The 11,978-nt window shown below is 59.7% G+C and overlaps 1 pseudogene across 1 annotated transcript; it reads left to right on the top strand.

The window, feature by feature from the left end:
• The first annotated feature begins 245 nt into the window (after positions 1 to 245).
• LOC103653804 (phenylalanine/tyrosine ammonia-lyase pseudogene) lies at positions 246 to 3,809 on the top strand (annotated as a pseudogene). Its single transcript, NR_163866.1, has 2 exons — positions 246 to 733; positions 1,499 to 3,809. The product of NR_163866.1 is annotated as a phenylalanine/tyrosine ammonia-lyase pseudogene (transcript).
• The last annotated feature ends 8,169 nt before the right edge of the window (positions 3,810 to 11,978 follow it).

Genomic DNA, 11,978 nt, shown 5'->3' with positions numbered 1-11,978 from the left:
TAGAATTCCAGGAGGATGGAGATAGAGAGGGAGCCAACTAAAAAATAAAAAAAAACATATATTTTTTTTAAAAAAAAGGCAATTGACATCGAAACAAAGAAAAAAACCAGAACCCTATCGTCCACCAACCATCCCTCCCACTACTACAGAGCAGCGACCTGCCGTGCCGGGCTCACCTAAACCCGCCCACCCGGCGAGCCAGCCCGGCCCCCTATTTAAGCTTGGCCACCCCCGCCATTTCCCTCCAAGAAGAGCACGCCCACTCCTCTCCGGCTCCTCTTCTTCTCCACCACACCACAGGCACCGGCACCAGCACCGCCTCCTCCCTCCCTCCTGCCACCGCGCGGCACCCCAGCCACAGCACAGCAATGGCGGGCAACGGCGCCATCGTGGAGAGCGACCCGCTGAACTGGGGCGCGGCGGCGGCGGAGCTGGCGGGGAGCCACCTGGACGAGGTGAAGCGCATGGTGGCGCAGGCCCGGCAGCCGGTGGTGAAGATCGAGGGCTCCACGCTCCGCGTCGGCCAGGTGGCCGCCGTCGCGTCCGCCAGGGACGCGTCCGGCGTCGCCGTCGAGCTCGACGAGGAGGCCCGCCCCCGCGTCAAGGCCAGCAGCGAGTGGATCCTCGACTGCATCGCCCACGGCGGCGACATCTACGGCGTCACCACCGGCTTCGGCGGCACCTCCCACCGCCGCACCAAGGACGGGCCCGCGCTGCAGGTCGAACTGCTCAGGTGATAAATCAAATCGTATCCGGCATGGCATCATCATTACTACTACTGGTACTGGGTGCATAGTGTATATGGTTTATTAGTTTATTATTACCGCGTAATTAGCCATAGTTAGTGGTAGACCAGATCTGGTAGTAGCCTAGTAGGCCGGGTCTGCTTGGATCGGATCTCTGGCTCTGCTCAGCTGGCCTCGCCAGGCCAGGCGAGCCGTTTTGGCCTACACGGCTACACCCCACCCACCAACAGTCCTCGCTTCAATTCTGAAGCAGACACCTCAGTACTGTACGTACGTACGGGAGCAGTAGGCTAGTAGCACAGTGGACCTGTCACCTGACAGGCTCCATCGGATTTAACCGGTTCTGCATCCTATTGGTAACTGTCTGCCCCCCATAACAACCGGCTCGCAACGGTTGCGTGCCCAGGAACTAGAGTCTAGAAGGGAAGGAAGTTACGGACTTTTATGGGGCGCGTGCACGCACGCACGCCGCTCACATGCGTACCCATCATGCGCCGCCTGGCACGGCTCTGCCGGATGGCATGACCATGAAAGTCTGGAGATTCGGCCGAGGTTTGTAGTCATGTCATGTGGTCGGAGCTTGGGATTGTCATGTACTACACGTAGATCTCTTTTGTTTTTCCCACGTCTGTCAGTCAGGCTGCAACTTGGCAGTTCAGTGACAGTCACGAATTCTGTCGCCATCTATCGTATCGGTCCGTGCTGCTGTCAGACTGACCCACATGCGCCGGCGGCTCCCCCCTTCCCTGCAGGCATCTCAACGCCGGAATCTTCGGCACCGGCAGCGATGGCCACACGCTGCCGTCGGAGGTCACCCGGGCGGCGATGCTCGTGCGCATCAACACCCTCCTGCAGGGCTACTCTGGCATCCGCTTCGAGATCCTCGAGGCCATCACCAAGCTGCTCAACACCGGGGTCAGCCCGTGCCTACCGCTTCGGGGCACCATCACCGCGTCGGGCGATCTGGTCCCGCTCTCCTACATCGCTGGCCTCATCACGGGCCGCCCCAACGCGCAGGCCGTCACCGTCGACGGCAGGAAGGTGGACGCCGCCGAGGCGTTCAAGATCGCCGGCATCGAGGGCGGCTTCTTCAAGCTCAACCCCAAGGAGGGCCTCGCCATCGTCAACGGCACCTCCGTGGGCTCCGCGCTCGCGGCCACCGTCATGTACGACGCCAACGTCCTGGCCGTCCTCTCCGAGGTCCTGTCCGCCGTCTTCTGCGAGGTCATGAACGGCAAGCCCGAGTACACCGACCACCTCACCCACAAGCTCAAGCACCACCCGGGGTCCATCGAGGCCGCGGCCATCATGGAGCACATCCTTGAGGGCAGCTCCTTCATGAAGCACGCCAAGAAGGTCAACGAGCTGGACCCGCTGCTCAAGCCCAAGCAGGACAGGTACGCGCTCCGCACGTCGCCGCAGTGGCTCGGCCCCCAGATCGAGGTCATCCGCGCCGCCACCAAGTCCATCGAGCGCGAGGTCAACTCCGTCAACGACAACCCGGTCATCGACGTCCACCGCGGCAAGGCGCTGCACGGCGGCAACTTCCAGGGCACCCCCATCGGCGTGTCCATGGACAACGCCCGCCTCGCCATCGCCAACATCGGCAAGCTTATGTTCGCGCAGTTCTCCGAGCTCGTCAACGAGTTCTACAACAACGGCCTCACCTCCAACCTGGCCGGCAGCCGCAACCCCAGCCTGGACTACGGATTCAAGGGCACCGAGATCGCCATGGCCTCCTACTGCTCCGAGCTCCAGTACCTGGGCAACCCCATCACCAACCACGTGCAGAGCGCGGAGCAGCACAACCAGGACGTCAACTCCCTGGGCCTCGTCTCGGCCAGGAAGACCGCCGAGGCCATCGATATCCTCAAGCTCATGTCGTCCACCGAGGACATATCTGGTGCACATAGAAGACTGGTGTACATGGTGCACATATTAAATCATTAACACTCATTTTAGATCTAACGTCTCTAGTTGATTATTCAATTTACAAATAACACCTTCCACCACTACACAACACCACGTTGGAGGGTGTCCTTAATAAAATATACCAAACAACTAGAGACATTAGATCTAAAATGAGTAGTGATGATTTAATATGTGCACCATGTGCACCAATGTTCCATGTGCACCGGATATGTTGTCGTCGTCCACCTACATCGTCGCGCTGTGCCAGGCCGTCGACCTGCGCCACCTGGAGGAGAACATCAAGACCTCCGTCAAGAACACGGTGACCCAGGTGGCCAAGAAGGTGCTGACCATGAACCCCTCGGGGGACCTCTCCAGCGCGCGCTTCAGCGAGAAGGAGCTCATCTCCGCCATCGACCGCGAGGCCGTGTTCACGTACGCGGAGGACGCGGCCAGCGCCAGCCTGCCGCTGATGCAGAAGCTGCGCGCCGTGCTGGTGGACCACGCCCTCAGCAGCGGCGACGCGGAGCGCGAGCCCTCCGTCTTCTCCAGGATCACCAAGTTCGAGGAGGAGCTCCGCGCGGTGCTGCCCCAGGAGGTGGAGGCCGCCCGCGTCGCCGTCGCCGAGGGCACCGCCCCCGTGGCCAACCGGATCGCGGACAGCCGCTCGTTCCCGCTGTACCGCTTCGTGCGCGAGGAGCTCGGCTGCGTGTTCCTCACCGGCGAGAAGCTCAAGTCCCCCGGCGAGGAGTGCAACAAGGTGTTCCTCGGCATCAGCCAGGGCAAGCTCGTCGACCCCATGCTCGAGTGCCTCAAGGAGTGGGACGGCAAGCCGCTGCCCATCAACATCAACTAAAAGACGCCAGGCGCCGCCATCCATGCTGCCGCCCGCGCATGGCCGGAGGAGAAGAGGAAAATACATGAAAAAATAAAACTTGTACACGTGTATGTCTCCAGATTGTGCCACCGTCGTTCTCGTCGTTGACTTTTGGTTGTATTGGTCGATCCATATGTGTGTGCGTGTGTGGCGTTGTTCTTTCTTCTTTGTGTAGCTGCCCTGCCACCGCCTGCGATGCGCATGCCATGGCAGGTAGCGTTGTCTAAGATCCTATACTGTTGTATTTTGGGGTGAACTACATCTTACGTGCTCAATTTCTTCTTCTAAGTACCCTAATAGAATGCCCTGCTAGGCTGCTACTGTCTCATCCCGTGAATACTGCGCTAGTGCCAATTGACCGTCGCTAAACTACCAGTCCCAGATGACTGCCGTTTTGCTAATTCAGGGGGCAAGTAGGATGTCACTCCTCTCCCCACCTTCAACACACAAAAAAAACATTCCTTATGATTGGTTGTCTACATACGCACCTACAGGCTTATCCGAGCTTGGCTCATGGGAGACGTAATCTTTCCACGTTTCTGCGCATGCAGGCAGAAAGCCACAAATTGGTATGTGCTGCACCAGCAGATGCAGACCCGCTCGCTCGCGTGCAGCCATCTAAACATGTGCTTATCCAAAGTCAACCCACACATTGCGTTTGGCTGTCAGCACGCATCCAACTAAACACACTGATTAAAACAATATACCCTTGCATAATGATATTGTTGTTAACTTGCTATACCAGCAAAATAAAAATAAAGGCCCTTGCTTAAATAAGGTGTCTAGCGTTTGTGCTGATGATGGCTTAGCTCATAGCCTCATAGTCATACTGGAGGAGCAGACCGCACGGCAGATTGCTTGGCCGTGGCCATGAGATCGCAACGCCTACCTACCGCAAGGGACAAAAGTGATTAAAAAAAGGATTGCAAGCAGCACTGTACTATACTAGGACAACGTCTAAATCGCTCTTGGGTTGTGATCAAAGCCAGCAACTTGACTGGGAAAATGATGCATCCCCCTGCTCTGCCGACCATCGCTACTCTGCTGGTGCTTGGTGCTTGGTGCTGTGGAGCTGTCAGTGGGCATACTAAAATGATGGGATGAGTTAGTAAAGGATCGCTATCCAAATGCTCTTTCACAAATTGTTAGAGTCTTAAGATTATCTACAGTAGATTCCTTATCTCACTCTCTATCTCACTCCTTATTTCAAACATCACTCTACAAACAGTGTAATTTACAGTGCAAAACGGTACTTTGCATAACCGTTTACACAGCCTGCTGAAGATAGCTTAAATAAATTTTAGTTCAAAATGAATAGAAATAGAGCTCGATCCTTAAATTGTATAGTGTTAACACCACTAGATGTGTGAGACGTAGAGGTGTCAACGGGGAACCAAAACTCCATAACCCGTAGGGGAATTCCTTTATTAAGGTTAGGGTATGGGCAGATTTTAATCCCCATGAATATAGATTTGGGAGAAATTCTTTCCCCATTGGGTATGTAGGTGTCGGCGTTTCGAGACCGGGGGTCCCTGGGCCGACGAGTGAAATGTCGCCGCGTGCCCCAGCCCAGATGGGTCGGCACGAGGCCGAGCGCGAAGGGGGGAAAAGGCGACCGGAGACGGGCGTGAGAGAGGTGGAAATCCCGCGTCCTTCGTGTTCGTCCCGCGCCCAGGTCGGGTGCGCTTGCAGTAGGGGGTTACAAGCGTCCACGCGGAAGAGGGAGCGAGCGGCCTCACGCGAGCGCCTGTCTCGTCCTCGTCCCCGCGCGGCCAACCCTCTGTAAGAGGGCCCTGGTCCTTCCTTTTATAGGCGTAAGGAGAGGATCCAGGTGTACAATGGGGGTGTAGCAGAGTGCTAACGTGTCTAGCGGAGGAGAGCTAGCGCCCTAAGTACATGCCATTGTGGCAGCCGGAGAGGTTTTGGCACCCGGTTCGTGTGGTGTCGTGGCCGTCGGAGGAGCGCTGGAGCCTGGTGGAAGGACAGCTGTCGGGGCTGTCGAGTCCTTGCTGACGTCCTCTTGCTTCCGTAAGGGGGCTGAGAGCCGCCGTCGTCAGGGAGCGTGTGGGGCGCCATCATTACTTATCTGGCGGAGCGAGCCAGATGGGACGCCGGTCTTGTTTCCCATAGCCTGAGTCAGCTTGGGGTAGGGTAATGATGGCGCCTCCTGTTGACGTGGCCGGTCCGCGCCCTAGGTTGGGCGATGTGGAGGCTCCTTCGAGGTCGAGGTCGAGTCTATCTTCCGTGGCTGAGGTCGAGTCCGAGCCCCTGGGTCGGGCGAGGCGGAGACCGTCGGCTGAGGCCAGGGCTGAGTCCGAGCCCTGGGGTCGGGCGAAGCGGTGTTCGTCGTCTTCCGGGGCTGAGCCCAAGTCCGAGCCCTGGGTCGGGCGGAGCGGAGTTCACCGTCTTCCGGGGCTTAGCCCGAGTCCGAGCCCTGGGTCGGGCGGAGCGGAGTTCGTCGTCTTCCGGGGCTTAGCCCGAGTCCGAGCCCTGGGTCGGGCGGAGCGGAGTTCCCTATGGTGCCTGAGGCCAGGCCTGACTGCCCGTCAGCCTCACTCTGCCAAGTGGCGCAGCAGTCGGAGCGGCGCAGGCGGTGCTGTCCTTCTGTCAGGCCGGTCAGTGGAGCGGCGAAGTGACTGCGGTCACTTCGGCTCTGTCGACTGGAGGACGTGCGTCAGGATAAAGGTGTCAGGTCACCTTTGCATTAAATGCTCCTGCGATTTGGTCGGTTGGCGCGGCGATTCGGTCAGGGTGGCTTCTTGGCGAAGACAGGGCCTCGGGCAAGCCGGAAGCATGTTCGTCGCTGGAGGGGGGCCTCGGGCGAGACAGAGATCCTCCGAGGTCGGCTGCCCTTGCCCGAGGCTGGGCTCGGGCGAGGTGTGATCGGGTCCCTCGGATGGACCGATCCCTGACTTAGTCGCGCCCATCAGGCCTTTGCAGCTTTGTGCTGATGGGGGTTACCAGCTGAGAATTAGGAGCCTTGAGGGTACCCCTAATTATGGTCCCCGACAGTAGCCCCCGAGCCTCGAAGGGAGTGTTAACACTCGCTTGGAGGCTTTTGTCGCACTTTTTTGCAAGGGGACCAGCCTTTCTCGGTTGCATTACGTTCCGGTGGGTGCGCGCGAGCGCACCCGCCGGGTGTAGCCCCCGAGGCCTCGGAGGAGTGGTTTGACTCCTCCGAGGTCTTAATGCCTCGCGCAATGCTTTGGCTGGTCTGGTCGTTCCCTCATGCGAGCTGGCCGTAGCCCGGGTGCACGGTCGGGTCCCAAGTTCTCGGGCTGGTATGTTGACGCTGTCAACGGTTTGGCCGGAGCCGGGTTTGCGAGAGCAGCCCCCGAGCCTCTGCACAGGGCGAGAGGACGGTCAGGGACAGACTCGACTTTTTTACATACGCCCCTGCGTCGCCTTTCCGCAAGGAGGAGGGGGGGAAAGCGCCATGTTGCCCTCGGAGGGCGCCGAACATGGTGTCTCCGGTGAGCTGCTGGCGGATAATCCGAGCGGACGTCCGTGCCCCATTTGCTAGGGGTCGGCTAGAGGCCCAGAGGCGCGCCCAAAAGTACCTGTGGGTGATCTGCCAGACCCGGTCCCCTGTCGACGGGGTCCGAGGGCTCGATGCCTCCCTCTGATGGGATTCCGTTACAAGATCGTTCCCGCTGGTCTCGGAAATGTCCTAGGGTACCTCGAGAGCGCAGCCCGAGCCTTGGTTATGTATCGAACGTACCCATGGTCATCCCTCGCTCTGTGTCTGAGGCGGCTGTGAACCCTTCGAGGGCCAGCCTTCGAACCCCTGATCAGTAGTGGGCGCGGAGCCCGAGTGGCCTGAGGCGGCCGTTGAACCCTTCCGAGGGGTCGGCCTTCGAACCTCTGACCAGTAGTGGGTGTGGAGCCCACGCGCTCTGAGGCGGCTGTTGAACCCCTCCGAGGGGCCAGCCTTCGAACCTCTGATTAGTAGGGAGGCTCGGAGCCTGGTTCCTTCACGGAGAAGGATCCTTTTCGGGGTATCCCCCTTTCCTAGTCCCTGTTGTAAGAGAGAGAAAGAGGAAAAGGAAAAGGAAAAGGATACAAAAATCGAACGACGTGGCGTACCTTTTTTGACGCGGTCATTATGGCGAAGGCAAAGCGTTGCTTGCTTCTCCTGCCAGGGGCGCCGCCTGTCGCGCCGCGGAGTTAATGCGACGGAGCGGGCGGTTCGCGGGGCAGCCGTTGCGCGTGCGCGAGCTGTTCGAGGAACGGAACACGGGCGCGTCGTCTTCACGCCGTGAGAGAGGGTTCTCTCGCTGCCCCCGGATGGGACGTAAGCTTGGCTGACGACGTGACCGCTGCTCCTGCCCGCCTGCCACCGCCATTACTGCCGGCTCATTGTTTGCCGTATTGACCATCGCGCCAGGCTGGCGCTGCTGGGTCGTGCGTAGGGTTGCCTCGAGTCGCGGTACTGGTTCCGCAGTCGAGGAGGCGTGGCAGTGGCGCGAGTGGCGGTGCAGTTGCTCGCACGTAGCATCCGGCGCGCCGGTTGCATGACGCGTGGGCCTGGGCCTCCATGCTGGGCGTGTTGGAAGTCGGAGAAGTGCGCCCACTTGGCGCGGTTGCATGCCGCCTGCATGGCTGCCTGCCCTTTCACCCGCTGGTCTGGGCGAAAGTGGAGGGACGCTTGTAACCGTTGGACGGTTGCATGCACCGCGCGCGGCGGTTTGGCTTCTTCTGCCCTGGGCCAGCTTGCATGACGCGTGGGACCCAGCCCCCGCGCCGTAGGGGGAGGACCTTGGAGCGTGTTGGAGAAGACTCAGCCCACGACGGCTGGGGACGCAAGTAGGGTGAGTCGCCTTTAAAAGGAGGGTGACCCCCTTGAAAGGCGACCATGTCTTCGCGCTCCCTTATGCATCGTGTCTTTCCACCTTCCGAGCCCCCGGATGGGGGATGCCCGCAGTCCTTCCGCCTTGTCGTTGGAGGAACACAACTCCGCGGGAGTTGGTACCTTTCAGCCATCGTTCGGCTTTAAGGATTTTCATCATGCAGCCCGGCTGCACCCCTCCGCCGGCGGTCACCCAAGACGGTGACCACCAGCCCCTGGATGGGGAGAGGCAAGCCGGGCTGTGATCTTGGTCCCGCCCTCAGCTTCAAGGATGTTCATCATCCTTGCTGGGGCGGAGAGCGAGGCGAGCCGGGGCTCTACCTCCCGTGCGGGCCGGCTGGCCATCTCCTCTTCCAGCTTCTGGTGGTGGAAACCATCCTCCAACTATGCGGAGGAGACGTCCTCCAGCCATGCCGGGGAAGGCGAATTGTTGCTGCCCAGCTAGGATGCAACATTCCACCCTCTTCCTCGCTTTCGTGGCGAGGACGGGAGCGAGGACCTGCCGGTGCGCTTTGGAGCGGCCCACTCTTTGGCTTTGATGGCTGGTTCGCGTCCCTTGAGCGGGAATGCGAACGAGAGCCTTCCGGTGGCCGCGTTCGTCCTGGGACCATGGCTGCTGCTGCAAAGGTCGCTGGCGAGTCGCCCGGAACTCGTCGCCCCGCAGGCTCCCCGGTGTGGAGGTTGTTCATACCCGCGGGGACGGAACCGGAGTTCCGTTTGTAATGGCACCTTGAATGCCGGTCTTTTGTTCATTGTGGCTGTCGGGGCCTGAACATGTATGTATTTTTGGCGCGGAGCCGTGTTTTTTCCTCATTTTCGAGCACTAAGACTCGCCTGTTGGTTGTCTGAACCGCTTCACCAAGCGTGAGTCACCCCGTGCAAAGGTGACGAGTGAGGTATCCATATCCCGGAGGCGTAGGAGTCCCTCGGCTCGGTCGGCCTTGCTGTCCGAGGCTTCTCTTGCTTAGTTAAAGGAACCCCTCGGCCGCTCTTTGATGAGCCGAGGCCAGGGGTAGCGGTGACAGCATGGACAGAGGCAGAGTTGGCTCGAAAAGAAGACTTGGTCGGCCGGAGCTTGGCCGGGTCGTCCGTTAGCGGGACCGACGCCGGAGTTGATCTGCCGAGGCCTCGGGCCGGGCTGATGTCTTCGTGGGACAGCTGGCCGAGGCCTCGGGGTGACCAGCCGAGCCGCCTGCTCGGGCCGGATTCTCGGAGAAGACCCTGGCGGCGATGGCCCGGGCGTGATGATGACGTCGTCCTTCAGAGTGGAGATCCTCGGACCGCGTCGCCGTCCGAGGCTAGGTCGGACCTCGCCGAAGGTGTAGTCGACGCCGAGGGTGTTGCGGCTCCCTTTAACTGTCTAGATCCGAGCCTGTAGGATCGAATTATCTTGTAGTGTGTGTTTTCTGCGGCCGCCGAGGCCCAAACACACCCTCGCCGTATTGTAAAGCTGCGCTTCTTTTCCTCTTGTTTCGAGTATCTGGACTTTTTCGTCGGTAACAGAATTGTCTATGCAAGCGAGAGTTGCTTTTCACGGAAGGTGATGAGTGAGGTATCCGTATCCCGGAGGCGTAGGAATCCCTCGGCTCGGTCGGCCTTGCCGCTTACGCGCACTCTTGCCCGTCCATGGGGTTCTATCACCGACGCAGTCGAGAAGGCTCGAAGAACCGCTTCGGCAGAGGAGCTTTCGAGCGTGAAGACTTGTTCGGTCCGCGGAATCACTTATCCGAACGTGAGTTACTTATCGCAGAAGGTGATGAGTGAGGTATCCGTATCCCGGAGGCGTAGGAGTCCCTTGGCTCGGTCAGCCTTGGCTGCTTACGTGTACTCCGTCGTTTTCAGGATCCACTTTCGAAGTAGTCGAAAAGCACGAAAGACATTCTGGCAGAAAGGATCTTTTTTCGAGGAAAAAATTCAACGCAGAGGGGGTTCCCCCCTTTTAGCCCCCGAGGGAGGGTCGGGCTTTACCGAGGCAAGGCTGACCCTTCCTTGATGACTAAACTTTGCGTGGGAGCGAGGTATATGAACAACTTGAAAGCATCTTAAGGGTAGAAGCGACATAGCTGTTGGATGTTCCAAGCGTTGTTGTAGACCTCGCCTTGGCTGTTGGCCAACTTGTACGTTCCGGGCTTCAGAACTTTGGCGATGACGAACGGCCCTTCCCAGGGAGGCGTGAGCTTGTGCCGCCCTCGGGCGTCCTGTCGCAGCCGAAGCACCAGGTCGCCCACCTGGAGGTCTCGGGACCGGACCCCTCGGGCATGGTAGCGTCGCAGGGACTGTTGGTACCGTGCCGAGTGTAGTAAGGCCTTGTTCCGAGCCTCTTCCAGCTGGTCCAGCGAGTCTTCTCGACTAGCTTGGTTGCTTTGGTCAGCATAGGCCCTCGTCCTCAGGGAACCGTATTCTAAGTCTGTGGGCAAGATGGCCTCGGCCCCATAGACTAGAAAGAACGGCGTGAAGCCCGTGGCCCGGCTCGGCGTTGTCCTCAGGCTCCAGACCGCCGAGGGGAGTTCCTTCATCCATCACTTGCCGAACTTGTTGAGGTCGTTGTAGATCCGAGGCTTGAGTCCTTGTAGAATCATGTCGTTGGCACGCTCTACTTGCCCATTCGTCATGGGGTGAGCCACGGCGGCCCAGTCCACTCGGATGTGGTGATCCTCGCAGAAGTCCAGGAACTTTCTGCCGGTGAACTGGGTGTCGTTGTCGGTGATGATGGAGTTCGGGACCCCAAAACGGTGGATGATGTTGGTGAAGAATGCCACCGCCTATTCGGACCTGATGCTGTTTAGGGGTCGGACCTCGATCCACTTGGAGAATTTGTCGATGGCGACCAACAGGTGCGTGTAGCCCCCGGGTGCCTTCTGCAAGGGGCCGACGAGGTCCAGACCCCACACAGCAAAAGGCCAGGTGATGGGTATCGTCTGCATAGCCTGAGCGGGCAGGTGGGTCTGCCTTGCGTAGAATTGACACGCTTCGCAGGTGCGGACAATTCTAGTGGCGTCGGCCACCGCCGTCGGCCAGTAGAAACCTTGTCGGAAGGCGTTTCCAACAAGGGCTCGAGGTGCTGCGTGATGGCCGCAAGCCCCTGAGTGTATCTCTTGCAGGAGCTTCTGACCTTCGGCGATGGGGATGCATCGCTGGAGGATGCCTGAGGGGCTGCGGTGGTAGAGCTCCTTCCCGTCTCCCAGCAAGACAAACGACTTGGTGCGTCACGCCAACCGCCGAGCTTCGGCTCGATCGAGGGGCAGCTCTCCTCGGTGGAGATATTGCAGGTACGAGGTCTGCCAGTTTTGATTAGGCGTGGCCCCGCTCCGCTCCTCCTCGACGTGCAGTGCCTCACCCTCGGGGGCCGAGGGTACCTCGGGCTGAACCGAGGATGCCTCGGGCCGAGCTGAGGGTGCCTCGGGCCGAGCCGAGGGTGCCTCGGACTGAGCCGAGGGTGCCTCGGACTGAGCCGAGGGTACCTCGGTCTAGGCCGAGGGTGCCTCAGGCTCGGGCGAGTCGTTGATCATGACGGAGGGTTGATGCAGGTCTCGGGAGAAGACGTCCGGGGGAACCGTTGTTCGCCCCGAGGATATTTTAGCCAGCTCGTCCGCAG

This window comes from Zea mays, chromosome 4 (genome assembly GCF_902167145.1).
Source record: "Zea mays cultivar B73 chromosome 4, Zm-B73-REFERENCE-NAM-5.0, whole genome shotgun sequence".
NCBI lineage: Eukaryota > Viridiplantae > Streptophyta > Magnoliopsida > Poales > Poaceae > Zea > Zea mays.
The sequence above is the reverse complement of the archived record's forward strand: the minus strand, read 5'-3'. Positions and strand labels throughout refer to the sequence as shown.